Below are 16,142 nucleotides of genomic sequence, written 5' to 3' on the forward strand. Positions count from 1 at the left end.
CCAAAAAAAAAAAAAAAAAAAAAAAAGAAAGAAAAAAAAATTGAAGAAGTAAAAACAAAAAACAGTCTATTGATTGTCATGTTCATTGGGTGTCCTTACTAAAGTCTTTTGGAGGAATTTGTTTTTAGTCATAACATGGTTGATTTCAACCTTATAAAAACAAAAATGTTAGTTTTGATTTTTCTCTGTGGGGAAAAAAGTATCCTTATTCTTCTAGAGTTGTAGCCCAAGAGATCTGTGACAGTCTCCCTCTCAGATCCTGTTGACTTTTCCCCTAATTCTAGTTCATATGACCTGAAAATGCAAATTGCCTGCCAATCCCTGCATTAGTAGCAACATCTTCTACTCCACAGGATGGCAGAGAACTGGAATAGCATCTGGAAGTGTACAGGCATTATGAACATGCATCCATACCTAGTAAGGACCTGCTCTGAGGCATCGTTTCTCCTGCATGATGACCAGTAACCTCCCTTTTGAGATATGGGAATGGCTTGCATAGCACTAATAAGTGGTGGGCCTCAAAAGTCAACTCATGAAAGATGTCAAGTATTTCTATAGTTTTATCATCATCCACTTTTACCTAAAAGAGGATAAGATCAAATACAAGCCCTAAAATTGGAGGAGCTACAGTAAATAGTTTCTTTGAAAACAAACAATATCATGCAAGCTATACCCAAACAAAATAAGTCATGATGTCAGGTAAATTTTTATGTAATTTAAAAAAAATTCACATTTTTAAACATCGCTTAAATGTACTATTATTTGGTCATGGCAGCTAATATTTGCGTTACCAGATTCCTATATCAAGTATGTCATTTTAAAATAGAATTTATTTTTATTTTCCCAAATAAAATTCAACTGATTATCACATTATGTTCACTATTTGAGTGACTTCCTTTCTCAATGACCAAAAACTGAAAACTTTTGGGATTTAAAAATTAAGAATATGTAAGATAAGGAAGCAAAGAGGCAAATTTCTGATTCTGCTCTTAATTAACATGGTTAATTATTTAATGTTTATATGGAAAGCACTATTCTGAACACTATTATGAGCACAATGTAAGACATATTTTTTGGCAACAGAAAATGAGCCTAAATGCAATTATCAAGAATATAAGTAACAATGATTGTTTATGAGATTGTGGGGGAAAGGGTATATTCATACATTGTTCAAAGAACCACAAATTAGTACAACCACTCTGGAAAGCAGAATGGCGATTCCTCAGAAAACTTGGAAAGGAACCACCATTTGACCCAGCTGTCCCACTCCTTAGTATATGCCCAAAGGATCTAAAATCAGTGTACTACAACGACACAGCCACATCAACATTTATAGCAGCTCAATTCACAATAGCTAAGCTATGGAACCAACCTAGATGTTCATCACCAATTGAATGGATAAAGAAATTATGGTGAGTAGGGGTGTGTGTGTGTGTGTGTGTGTGTGTGTAAATAATGGATATATTACGATACACACACACACACACACACAATGGATTATCACTCAGTCATAGAGAAAGGTTTTATGACATTTGCCAGTAAATAAATGAATCTGTAGACTATCAAGCTAAGTGAAATACGCCAATCCCAAAAACCAAAGGTCAAATGTTCTCTCTTATATGTGGATGCTAACCTACAAAATGAGGAGGGGAGGGGAACAATGGAAGTTCATTAGATTAGATAAAGGGGAATGAAAGGCAGGGAAGATAGTTAGGAATAGGAAAGACAGTAGAATGAATCTGACATAACTTTCCTATGTACATATATGAATACATCATAGTCAATCTCAACATTGTTTATTCCACAAGACTGGGATACTAATTATAATAAGGTATATTCCATGCTTATAAAAATATACAAAAATAGATTCTACTGCTATGTATAACTAAAAGAATAAAAATTTTAAAAAAGTAAATGAGCCTAAATATATTTTCTTCTTTCTTGCTGTTTCTTATTTTCCACTGACTATATTTTGAAACTGGATATTATCCAGTTCCAAAAACAGAAATACTTTCCAAGGGGAAGTAAATCAATGTAAAAATATAAATTAAATTAAATTAAATCCTCCTTAACAAACACTAATTTATTAGTTTTATATTCCAAATTTGTTTTTTATATTTTCAGTGGGTTGGACCTACTGAATCATTGAATTTAGCTCTAAATTTTTCATAAACATTTCACAATTATTCCTAGTGATTTTCAGGCCTGGAAGCTTAGAATCACCACTGAATTTATTAGCTAATTCCTCCTCATACATATCTGACAAGAGTCTTACTTGGTCTGTGAATGGCCAAGTTATTTTCCAAGGGTGGCCAGTAGAACGAGAACGTAGCTTCTGTACTGCAATGTCCTTTCTCTACTCAAAATTAATACAAACATCTACAATCTGACCAAAGGATGGTTTAAATAAGTATACTGTAGGTGAAAAGAGAATAAAACCACTTTAGGGATAATAAATTATTTATTTTTAAAATCACTTAAAGTTGACAAAAGGTCATTGCAAAGTGTGTGCAAATCAAAATAAATATTATGTAAATGTACTGTGACCCCAGCACTAACTTGATGTCAAAATCTTTGAAAATGGTCTGGGGATGTGGCTCAAGCAGTAGCGCGTTTGCCTGGCATGCGTGCGGCCTGGGTTCGATCCTCAGCACCACATACAAAGATGTTGTGTCCGCCAAAAACTAAAAATAAATATTAAAAAATTATCTCTCTCTCTCTCTCTCTTTAAAAAAATCTTTGAAAATAATATACTAAATCATTTTTTCTAAGAAAGAAGAAGCTTTTAAATCATGATTTCTCAATAGGAATGCTACTGCCATCACAGTATATGAAAGGAAAAAATAATTGAGATATAAAGAATAGGAAATGATTTACACATGGAGAAATGACATTCTCCATGTGTCTCAGAATGGGACTGAACATTTGAAGTAAAGTCAATCAGCAGCATACACATTCAAGTTAACATATACATACCAAAAAAAAAATTAAACTGACATAGATATACAGATATCATTGGGACTATGACTTCTTATTCAAATATGAATATTATAGTATTATGAATCTTTACTGTTTTTTTATGTTAACATGGGTTGGGCTATCAGCATTCATAAATCACTTTCTTCTTATTCCCTTGAAATATATCATTGTGCAAGATCAATTTCTCTGATACAAGATGATCCAATTCAATTGAGGAGTCAGGAATACAAAACTGCATGGCTTCTAGGAATCATGTAACAAAACTAACAAAGTGGTAGGATTTAGATGGGAAATTGTTTTTTTCTGCAAAAATGGGATGAGCATAGACCAAATGATAGAATGGAGGGAACTACATTATAGAAAAAAAGAAGAAACTGTCTTGAGATGGGAATGAGAATTGGGGAAAGTGTAAATAAGATTACATAATTAGATGGTTTGAGCCTTGAAAATCAGGCAGATGAGTTTCATCCAAAATATAGCAACTTGAGTATGATGTAATATAGGACTGTGCTACAGAATTAGGAGGAAAACAGAAAAACAGAACAGAAATAGATGCATAGAGGACATTGCTTTTAAGATCTAAGGTTGAAGTTCGACAATCCCTAAGACTTAACAACATCATCAAATGTAACGCACTGGATAGCTAAGAGCATACTTTGGAGTAATACTGACTGAGTTAAACTCTAGGTCCATCACTTATTAGTTGAGGGAATTAATATCTTTGTGATTCAATCTTCAGTAGCCTATATAGGCGATCTATTTATAGGCTATCCATAATAGCCTATAAATGAGGTGGGTATTAAATGAGTCAATATATAAGATTAAATGAGTTGATATGTGTTAAGGTTAGTCCTTGGCACATCATTGTCTACCAATGTGTTAGCTGTCAGTGTTTATAAAACTCACCATTCTCTTCGCTTGGGCCCAAATTAGACTTCAAATTTCTTACACTGCGGGCTATCATATCTTCATTGCTTGTATCATACACAGTACTGTGTAACCCTCTGGAAAATATGATATTGTATATGTGTATACTATTAAAACTCATACAATAAGAAAACAGGCAGTAATTTCCAAAGACAGATGGACTGAAATAATCATCTCTTTCTGCCAAATACTGAAAATTTAAAAGCAAAGAAAAAATTACAACTGAGAGGAAATGTTTCTGTGAAACCTAAGTTGTTTTTTTTTTTTTTCATATAGTGGTCCTATTACACAGAAAGATATAAAAAGCTTTGGAAAATGGACTCATTACCAAAATAGTGTCTTTACTTTGATATTTTTGCTTATTTGTCTTTTAATGAAAAAGGAAATTTAATTAAACATTTCTATCTTGCATCTAGCAAAGTCAATTACATAAATCGTACTTGAATTGACCTCACTGATTTTTTTCTAGTGACAGAATGGTTTAATTTGGAGACAATCCCATGCAAATTATGTTAAACCTCTGATGAAGATGATTTATTTTACTTGGCTGATTTCATCTTTATTCATGGTGTTGCATCTCAAACATAATATATGTGAATTCACTATAGCTTTAGATAACTAGGAAATATGGAAAATGCATTTCTGCATCATAAAGTTGACTGTAAGAATAATACTGGGGATTTGAACTTATACTCTAATACAGAGACTTGTTTTCATATGCCAGTGAGCATTTGATAAAAATTAAAAATTAAATGTTGCATTTAAGTCAAATAAGTAATAGGCAAAATACACAAAAACTCTGATTTTTGAGTCATGCAAACTATGGCTTATATGACACAGGGATATTGAAATAGTAAATCTGATAGACTTTGAACACAATTATATACAAATAGATATGCTATTAATAAACATTTTTATGATGATGATGGTAAGAGTGGTAGAATCTAAACAAAAGGAACTCACTCTATTTGTATTTAAAATATCCAATCTACATTTTAGAAGAATAGTACTAACTAAACAAACTGCCAACAACACTCTGGCATTCAGACTACTTATGGTCCATCTGTATTTCTAGTTTCTTGGTTTTCTTCCTTGGAGTTTTGAGAGGCATCTCTGCTATTGATGCCAAGGGCTGAGTCAGAATCATTTTTCAGTGTATTTGTTATATCAGTAGATGCAAAAGGAATGTCTGGTGACTTCAAAGAAATATTTTCCACCTCATCTTTAGGCCCTTCACTCAGTTCTTCCTTTTCTTCTATTTCTTCCAGGCTATAATCAGAGCTAATTCCAGCTACAAAGAAATGCATATATAATCCTGAATATTAATTTGTTTCATTTACCCTATGTAATCCTAGCAAGGAAGGAATATTTACTAATTTGCTGAAGTCTTTAAATCAGGTTCAAAATTAGTAGTGAGATTTTTTCTCATGGTGAATAATCGTGTTAATATATAACAAGATTGTCTCACATGCATATAATCCTAAATAAATTGTATTTATTTAGGATTAAATAAATACAATTTATTTAGGATTATATGCATGCATTATATTGTATCACTCTAGGTTTTATTCGTAGAAGATCATTTAGTATTATAAATGTCAAGTTAAATATTTCACTTAAGAGTACGTTTTTAAAAATGATTTTATATCCATGCTGTAAAAATCAATGTAACTTAAATACAAGTTTATTTTAAATGCAAATTAAACAAGCATGATATTTTTGCACATTCAGTTTGACTCAGTAGTTATCAGAACTTGAAAATTATCTGAACCCCTTTTGAAAATACTCAAGCTCATACCCTATTCCACAGCTATTAAATAAAAATCTCAAAAGGGTGGGGCCAAGAATGTTTAAGGTTCCTCAGGTGATTCTACTGTGCAACCAGGGTTAAGTGATCTAAATGCTTAATATGTTTTTAATCCAGAAACAAGTATTAAGCACTGATAATGTTTACTACCATCCAGTTTGTTTCTCAGAGGCAACTTCCTCCAACACTTTTTTCCTGTCTATTGTCAGAAAGCATAACATGCACACATAAGCAGACACCCATATTCACATTTCCTTTTCTGTTGGTTTATTTAATATAAATAGAAGTATATTATACCCAATGTTTCAACCTAGCTTTTGTTCCACTTATACTATCTTAAATATTATATACTAATGTGTGTAGTTATCAGTTTTCAACAGTTGTGGTTAATTTTTTATTGTATAAAATATGTTTTATCATTACTTCTTAGTATTGAAAACCAATGGTACTATGATAAAGTTGGAGACATCCTTAGCAGTTGATGTCCATAGTTATGGTCAACATGAGCTGTGAAAATAAATTTAAACTAAACACTAAGGTCCTGGAATTTTCTTAAATAAAATTAAACATCCAAGTTAAGTTTTACTTCAAAAGGAGGGAAATATGTTACAGCATTGGATTATAGTGATCAGCACATTCACAAAATTTAATAAAAATTTTAAGGTATTTGAAGCTTAAAATACTTAAAAATATAATTTTATCTCTTAATGTGGAGACAGAACAGTATATTCATTGTGCTTCTTAAGAAACAGGCATTGAGCCTGGATATACAGTTTAGTTAAAAGCTTGCCTAGCATGCTTGAGGCCCTGGGTTCCATCCCCTGTCTCAGGCAGTATTACATGACTGTAGTTCCAGCAACTCAGGAGGATGAGGCAGGAGGACTGTGTGAGTCTAGGACTTCAAGGTCAGTCTGGGCGACATAGCAAGACCCTGTTTCACAAACAAACAAATATGGGGTACTTTAAATTAACAATAAAAAATGTCCCAGTTAAATTAGAGTACTAAGAAATATTTAAAAATTTAAGTGAATTTTATATGTACATATTTTGGCAAATGTTGCTTTATCATGACATGTGCAATAGCCATTATGATGCCTTGTGCAATATTATATGTCTATAACATCATATCATAGTAAGAGTATATTTATATAAGTTGAAAACTGTGTACTGAGAAAAATAAAAGCCCGTGATGGTTCAGATATAGAAGTGTTTTATACATGACTCTTCAGTATGTATTCAGCTCTTTTGAAAATTATATTAACTGATGTGATGTTTAGCAAATTACCCATCATTATCCCTGTATTTCTCATGCTGTCACAAGTATTTCAGATACATAACTTTTTTTTCCAAGTATGAGGTCCTCACTGAGAAACTGGTCTCAATTAAGGTATAAGGCATGAGTAAGATGTTTCATAAATTTTTTTGAATTTTTCTGGGATGATTTGATGGTTGTAAACATCATACCAGCTTGCTTAAATATATATTTTTATCTACTTGAAAAGCATTCCTATTATTAAGTCTTAGAAAAGGCAATAATTATTTTTCACCAGTGCATGATAATTATTCATAACTGTGGGATTCATTATGTCATGTGCCTACACATTATGCACATAATTTAATCAATCTCATTCCCTACTACCCGCCCTTTCCCTCCACTCCTCCCTCTCCTTGATTGACTTCTCTAATGATCTGCCTTCCATTACTATTATTTTAATTAGTACACTATAATTATATGTAAAGGCAGGATTTATTGTGGTATGTTCATTCATGGACATAGCATACTTTGATTGATTTCATCCACTAATACTTTCCATGCCCTCAGCTCCTCCCTCCCTTTCCATCCCCTCCTTCTACTCCCTTTCATTTGCATGAGGTCCCTTTCCCCCTCTAACTTCCATATGTGAGAGAAAACATACAACCCTTGCCAGAATATCTGAGTCTGACCTATTTCACTTAGAATGATATTAAGAATTTCTAATCACCCAAGAGAATTTTCAGTCTGTTTGATTAGCACAGGTAAGTTCATACTTTGAAAAAAAAATCAAGTTTATTTAGTATGTGCCAAAGTCTAGCACTAAAATAAAAAAAAGAAATGGGGAAGGGACTGTGAACAATGAATAAGTTTCACAAGTGTTCTATCACAACTATTTTATTTCAGGTTTAAAAGTTCTAAAGGCAGCGTATTCACTTTCAAAGAACATGGTGTTCTAAATCTTAAAGTACTGTTAAGAATTCACAAGAATAAATATGAAAAAAATATTTAAATTGTTTAAAAATCATTTGAAAGTATAATGATTTAAGTTTCTTTTATTTTAGATAATTTGAATATTTTAACTTATTTTTTTCAGTCCCTTTAAAAATAGCAAATACTGACCAAAAAGAATATTTTTAATTACTTAAAATTAAAAAATAATTGACATATGGAAAAGAAATGTAGCTACTTAAACTTCCAAAAGACATTTTTGTAAGTCTGTAGCATTTTACTTGTGAAGTTATTAAAGTTTAAAATTTAACTAGGACTTTTAAGATATCTAATATATTTTTCCTGGGGATCATCAAAATGGCAAAATAGCCTGTTAAATACTATTCCTTTGCAAAAATATATTTGTGTTAAATTAATCCTATTCAAATAGAATCCTTTTTTATGGTATTCATTCATTCAAATATGCTGTGTCACAGCATTGTTGATGCTACTAGAATTGTTTTTCTTTCATCCTTGGAAAATACTTTCCATTCAGTAAAATTCACACTGTTCTTTGGATTTTGATGGACTGATATAGTTGTGCAAATACAATTACCACCACGATTAAGACATAGAAAATTGTATTAGTCACCTAAACTTCTTCACACTTCCTGATCTCTGGCAACCATTATCCCTATAGTTTTACCTTTGCAAAAGTGTCACATGAATAAGAATATAACATCTAGGCATTTATATCTGGCTTCCTGACTTAACATAATATGTTTTAGATTCAGCCATATTGTGCGGATTCATTGCTGTTCATTTTTATGATTAAGTAGAAGTACTATATTCTAATACATGGATGAACTACAATTTGCCCATTCTTCAGAATGGGGACATTTGAATTCCTTCTCATTTTTGGCAATTCTGAATCTAAACTATATTATATATAGTAATTTCACTGAAAATAGTAAGGTTTCAAAGTTCCCTCAAAAAAAGTAAAAAGTCAAATAGAAGGTAAACTTTACAGAATTCCTAAGTTTATTAATCTTACATTGCATCATATTCATTTATATAGTTTACTATTGTAAACTCTAAACATGGATAAAATTTCAAGTGAAAAGAAATTCCAATTTCTTTATGAAACATTCTTACAGAAAGGCTTCACCAGTAATCAAGTCTATAGTGGATGATGTCTTAATCTGCATAAAACAAAGCCACAGTCAGGAAAGGCCTGACACCTACCTGTCAAAGATGCTATGGCTGCCTCAGGCATTCCAGGGCCCTCAGAGAGAGAGAAGCTTCATCTGTCAGTTTGGGAACCGCGCTCTGTTCATGACTGAGGATCCCAGGGCTCAGGTAGGCTTCTGCCAAAGAAGCAGATTCTGTAGAAATGGCACTTAGACAACAAAGTTAAGGCAAGCAGAGACCAGAAAGTATTTTCGAAGAAATCAGATTTCTGAGCTCACAATTATCCATGCATTAAACAAGAGGATGAAAAGAGAACAAAGGGAGAGAAACAGATACTGAGCAGAGTTTGAATAGCATGCACATCTTTTTCCAGTACTTCAAAATCTTCTAATTTCACTATACATTTGTTAATATTATTCATTACATTTCCTTTGTAGAATAAGATGGTATCATTGATATTATTCTGAAAAATATCATTATTAGTTATATAATAGTAATATTTTAAATCACAAACACAGGAGTGAAGAATTCTTATATATATTAATTTCCAAATTGCTATATCATAAAGATTAAAGATTCAGATTAAAATTTAGGTGCTCCTGGACTTTTCCAAATTTGTGAAAACAAATGCTAAAAATTAGTCATAATAAGTATTTTTCGTACTTAACAAATTATCCCCATGCTAAGGTACTAGCATATAATATTCTGTTTCTGTATCACATTTCCAATCTATTGTATTCATTTATGTCTAACAAACGCTAAAGATGAGAAATTTTATTGTACATCTTTTTATAAGGGCCACTAAGTAGCTATTATTGAAAATATTGGAAATGGCATTAGATTGAATCATTCTATTTTTACTAGATTTTTACTTATTTGAGGAGAACTGATAATGCAAGTTATATAATAGAAAGTATTTTCAGGGTAACAAATTTTTACCATGACAGTAGGATACCTGGTCATTGAATTCATACCTAGAAGCATTGCTTAAAGAAACTATGCTTATATTTTAATGTAAAATTTTTTTCCCAAACATACTAAATGTTTCTAACTATGATGTGTCAGTACTCTTGGGAAGGAGGTTAACAAATGTCAACCTGACATTGAATAAGGAAAAACAAGAGACCAAACAGGGAAAGTCCTCCAGGTATAATTCCAGAACTGAAATGTTGATTTTATGTCAGTTTCAGACTCTAATCTCTACTCCTGGGGGGAGTAAGGGAAGGAGAATTCATTTCACGAAATAAATTTGGGAAATGAGGTCAAAGAATCTGATCTCTTTCATAGAACATTCTAATTAAATCCATTCCTCAACTGTCATGGAAATTCTTTTTCAGTACTAACACAGAGTGGAGTCAAGGTTGGATGGCCTCTCAGGGGAGCTTGTTTCCAAAGCACTGTCTGGAGGAATCCCATCTACTAACTGCAGGGCTGAAAGGAACAACACAACTTATAAACAAGCCTCATACATAAAGCACCTTTACAGCTTCACTGTAGCTTTTTTTATATATAATCCAGAAAGAATTGAGCATTGACCTTGCTAAAAGTTATTTAACTACCCAACTGTGAAATGACAAAATTCCACTTAGATTCATTCCTCTTACTATATAAGCCAATCCTGGAGTGGCAATGTTTTCTAAATAAGTTTACAAATTACAATCTGCTCATTTTAGGATAATGAAGCCATATAATTTTGTCATTTTATTTTGTGTTGCAGATTCATAGAAAGCAGTCAAGTGAGAATAATCAGGGACTATTTATAAATCCTAAATGTCATTATTTAATAAAAAGACAAACATATCATTTCTGTTTGTATTAAGCAGAACATAATACAAATGATAGTGTTAATGGGAAAAGTAACATTACCAGTCACTCGGCCATTTCCATCACTTGAACACTGGGCTGCTTTGGAGGGTGGGGAAGGTGCTTTTCGCTTTGTTCTCCTCAAAGATGAAGTTCCCCGATGGAGGAGCTACTGAGCTGCAGTGAGCCTGTTCTCACTATGCCTGCTTCACAGGGACTCTGTAAAAAACAAAACCACCAAACACAATCCTATATTTAGAAATTAATTGCAAACCTTATGAAGACACAGATCTTTATAACAAATCCATCATCTACCAAAATGAAGCACAACAGTAATTTATTCAAAAAATAGTTATGGAACAAAAGAAAATCTGTGCAGAAGTAAGATAAAATCTAAGGAAAAATAAAATATAGCCCTCCTCAATTAACTTAGACTAGGACAGGGGACAAATATGAAAATAACAAATTGAAATGTAAAAGACTTTTGAGAAATACAGTTAAAAACTAACTTTTACAGAAGAATCAGAGAAATTATTGAATGTAAAGTAAGGGTTAAAAAGGGGAAGAGTACTGATACACTAATAGCTGGCTTGGTTAATATATCTCTTATTAGCACTAGTGTATCAGTGGAAAATGTTTCAAGAATTTATATTTACCCAAGATAAGGTCCTTGAGGTCACAGACTACAAATGGCTACTGCTCACATTCCTGGCAGGTGAATGTCTGCAGAACCTAGGACTATCCTGCCTCCTCAGGCAGATTGATGCCTCCTGGCCAACTGCCACACCATCTTTTCTCTTTCACTTATAACAAAACTTAGAATTGTTCATAGTTTATTTCTGCAATTTCTCTTTTCCCATTTGAGTTTCCCAATTAAACTTTTACCAACCCTTGACCCATTAACACTTTTCCTATCAAAATCACCAATGACCTTGACCACAAATAAATCAGTGGTCATTTCTCAGAACTCTTTTTTTTTGACCTGTTAGTAGCAATAAACACACATGATGTCCCTTCTGTAGTGCTTTTTCTTACCCAGAACACCACATTTCTCACTCTCAACAGATCCATACTCTGGCTTCTCTGCTTTCTTTGTGCATTACATCTTCTGACCAACATTGGTGTCACCAGAACTCTGGCCATATTCTTGTTAATATCTATACTCACACTTTCTTGATGATTTGTTGCCTTTAAGTTTTATATACAAGCTGATGATTGTAAACTCATGTCTACTCCATCTGATGACCTGTTTTGGTCTCCACATAAAGGCCACTTCAACTTAACACGTCTAAACCTGAAATCTTGGCAGTCATTCCTTTTCTTCCTTCTACCCCAAACTCTGTACTTCTCATGGTCTTTATCTCAGCAAAGAGCAAGTCATTTTTCTATTTGCTGTCATCTCCTCTCTCATCATCCATAACAAGTCTACCCTGTTGGCTCCTCCCTTAAAAGACACTGAGCATCAGCTTGACTTCTACCATAGAGTCTGAATCATTGACAACACTCTAACAGGGCTCTGCTTCTATGCTGCATGCCTACTGTCTTTTCTCAACATAGCAGAAAAAAAGGATCCTGTTAAAGTGTGTAAGTCACTTTAGGATGTTTTGTTCAAAACCTTCTAGTATTTTCCCAATTGGCACAGAAAATCTAAGTCATTTAATTGATGTCCTGGTTCCTAGATGTCTCTGACCATCTGCAAGGACAGAATAGCTCACTCCAGTCACACTGGCATTTTTGCTGCCTCTCATGGTGCCTGGAGAGTTCCTGGGATGGCTACCCTGGCTGTTCCTATACCTAGAACATTCTTCTTTCTGATAGCTTAATGTCTCCCTCCCTCATTTCCTTCTGGTTATTTCTCACATGTCACCTTCCAATGCCTTCTTCCCTGACTCCAAAAGTTTCTATCCCATTTCCAAGCTTTATTTTTTTATTATCAGCCTTTAACTGTTTTGGCTTATTTTCTGGTTTATTATCTGCTTCCACTGGAATTGGCTGTAAGGGCAGGGACTTGTTTTTCTATTTTGCTCATTGCTGTAATTCTGGATCAATTGTTTGTCATACAGAAGTTTCTCAATAAATATTTAAGTGAGTGGAAAATGAATTCTGTATTTTCTTCTTCATGGGTAAGACATCTTGATAAACTTGGACGAGATGTTTGTGTAAATTTGGGTCATTCCAATCTTACAGGACCATGTAAGTACATCCAAGCAAAATAGTCCAATACATAAGAAGTTCTCTGTCTTTGTGCTTTGCTACACATCCAGAAAAAAATGATGAATTTACTATTTCATAACTTTCTAATACTTCTGCCAGAGGGAAAAAACCTGCCCCATAAGGAAAAAAAATGATTTAAAAGCTATCATCACTGCCAACTGTGTGAGATACTGAAGACAACGATGGATCACTACAGGGACAGAAACACAAGCCTACATGGCAGATTCTATACTATACAAACCCCTCATTTATAATTCCTCTTAAGGAAGGAGAGATAAGGTGGCTGGTGATCTCATCATCCCACAAAATATTAAACTTCTACCATATCAGTTGGTATATAGTTATAGCTAGCCCTTGCCATCATATTATGCTGTTCCTTCTTTCAGAACTCAGACCTCTAATAATCTAGCAAGAAAAGAAAACCTGCCACTCAAACTCATATTTTGATTCTGAACCACTAAAGTCAATTCTGATTAACTATTGTGATCATCCCCCACCGGGAGGTCATGGGATGGATCCCCAACAGACCTCTGAAATAATTCAAGAGAAGGATCCTCAATAACAAACAGATGATATAGAAACATAGCGAGGAATTAGCAGTAAATACTGATTTGAGTAGATTATAATGCCTCTGTGGTCTGAAACTTTCACCTGATCTCTCGTAGTATTAGCAAATTCAGAGAAACTCAAGGAGATGGTTAAATGCTAAAAGAACATTTTAAAATATTTGTCTAAAAATCTAAAGATGTTATTTCTTGAGAAACTGATTTCAGTTTAGCCTTATTCAAGCATCACTCTCACTGCAGACCTGGTTTATTAGTAACAATGCAGTAAAAGCACACCAAGTAATGACATCTTTGATCTTCCTCCTTAGTTTCATGTTTCTCGTGTTTTGACTGATTGCTTTCATGAGGTATATAATAAAAATACTCCCACCTTAGGCCATATTCTCAATCATTGTCACTTATGGATCTCACCTATTACATGCTAAAAGCAGTCATTATATGAACTTCACAGACAATAGTGTTTAAGAGTTAAAGACTTTCATAATACAGTAAAGCAGACAGCATAGAAATTTTAAAAATAGAGGAATTTTTATACTCACAAATTCATGTGAACATATCCATAACTCAAATACAGAATACCCACATATTCATATATTTATCAGTCTGGAGATCCTAAAAATAAGGTAGCATTTTTGTACAGAATATGTATATTTCTATGAACAAGGAATTTAAAACTTGTCAGAATAAATAAATAGCATTTATGAAGACAATTGAGGGAATGCAAAGCTATGGATACCTTGGGAAGCATATACGGTATAATCATTCTACAAAACACTGGTATAAATGGGTGTACATTTCTAGAGTTGCAGTTTGAACCACAGACCCTCAGAACAAGGACATTAGGAGAGACATGATTCTTACTAATTGATATGAGGTAGAACTTGTGCCTGTCATAACTAGATTCCATCTTATAATTAATAGTGAAAACTTGCTAAATAAAGAGACAAAATATAAATGTAACAATTAGTATAAGATGATCCCAAAGCAGGAGTTCTGAATTAATAAGAATTGTGAGATTAGATAATCAACACAAGATTAATAATAGAAATGTAAATTTTTAGATGTAACTCCAGTAATAGCATTTAAAAAATACCATTATATTTTCAGTCGTCCTATGGGATACAGAAGAGGTTAGTTGTTTTTATAAAAAGAGACTTTCAGAAAAGAGCTTCAGTCAGCTAAGGTAACAGCCAAAGAAAGTTACTAAAAGTCAAATTTGAAGTTTTTTTGGGTTGACTAAAATATCACTACTAAGAGTAGTTGGTCTTGAGGAGAAGATGGTCTGTATCTACTGAACATATCCTTCTCTTGGGTGAAAGTCTGCAGGAAAAGATGGAGTATTTACATTAGAACACTTAAGTATTTCTTGGTTAGATTGTAGCCAAGAATGCTGGGTGTATTTAGATATGTATACTGTATATATATCCTGATACAAAAGATTGGAAAGGCTCCAAACACAGGAATACTTACAGCTAGAAAGTAGACTTCCTAAATTACCACAGTTATTTAAGTAATACACAAGTTTCCATTTAGAATATATTCTCCTGTGTCCTTCAGGATGCGCTCCCAATAGTCTCCAAGTAACTCTACTTTTGTACTGATCAGAATTCAATCACCTAGTGTGCTGAAGGTGTATCTTTTTAAACCAGAGGGAGGTTCATAGAAGTTTTTTTATGTTGGAAGGTAGCTCACCATAATGGTGATCCCCAAAATGGGCTATGGGGTCAACACAAGCGGCAGAACCAAGAAACGTGTCATTTACTGTCTCTGTGACCTTCAGTCTCCTCATCTATAAAAAGTAACCATATCTATGTTAAAAGGTGCTGTGATCCTTAAATGATCTCAGCATATATAAAATGGTGCCTAGTACACAGTACATGTTCCATATTTATCAGCTGTTATTACATGACATCTCTCTGTTTTAAAGCATGTGAATGTATTCCATAAACAAAATAAAAACATGATAGTTTGTGAACGTCTAGAGCATTCGGGTCCCTGGGTAAGGGTCGCGAAATAACCAGGACACAGGGGATGCAGAGCAAAGGCAGCAATTGCAACTGCATGCTGAGGTTTATTTGCAAGTTCCTTTTATCTACTTCTTCTAACAAAGCAAGCAATTCTTCATTATCACTTTACCCACATTGCCCAAATATCATGCCTCAGCGGATACACAGAGCTAAATTCAGATTGTTCCTGTTTATTTGATAAGTACCCTCTCAAAGTTCTTTGTAGACATTATCTAATCCCCTGAGGATGCATTTTTTTCTTTAGAATGTACTGTTCCCAGGACAAGTATGCAGGAAGCTTCTTCCTCTTGGCCAAACCATGCAGAACTTGTGACTTGCGATAAGGGGAGGAGAACCTTTCCTCCTCCTAGCTGAGGTTTGCCTCAGCTGACCTAAATCACAGCCACAGCTCTTGCAAAGTGTCAGGCCTGAGGGAGCTAAACTCTGCACACTCAAACCCCAACAAT

General features: G+C 33.5%; 1 protein-coding gene and 1 pseudogene across 3 annotated transcripts in view; both read right to left on the reverse strand.

Moving 5' to 3' along the window:
• Positions 1-12,637, reverse strand: part of LOC107161033 — a 24,741-nt pseudogene extending 12,104 nt beyond the window's left edge.
• Positions 12,638-15,703: 3,066 nt separating this feature from the next.
• LOC125619749 (endogenous retrovirus group K member 8 Gag polyprotein-like) overlaps positions 15,704-16,142 on the reverse strand; it is a 9,384-nt gene continuing 8,945 nt past the window's right edge. The window contains exon 2 of one of the 3 annotated variants that reach the window (XR_007351326.1): positions 15,704-15,908. The gene's annotated coding sequence lies outside the window, so the exon portion shown is untranslated. Of the gene's footprint in view, positions 16,003-16,142 lie in introns of all 3 variants that reach the window. The other 2 variants (XR_007351322.1, XR_007351324.1) reach the window with 2 other exon arrangements.

The sequence above is a fragment of the Marmota marmota genome, unplaced genomic scaffold (genome assembly GCF_001458135.2).
Source record: "Marmota marmota marmota unplaced genomic scaffold, marMar, whole genome shotgun sequence".
NCBI classification, from domain to species: Eukaryota; Metazoa; Chordata; class Mammalia; order Rodentia; family Sciuridae; genus Marmota; species Marmota marmota.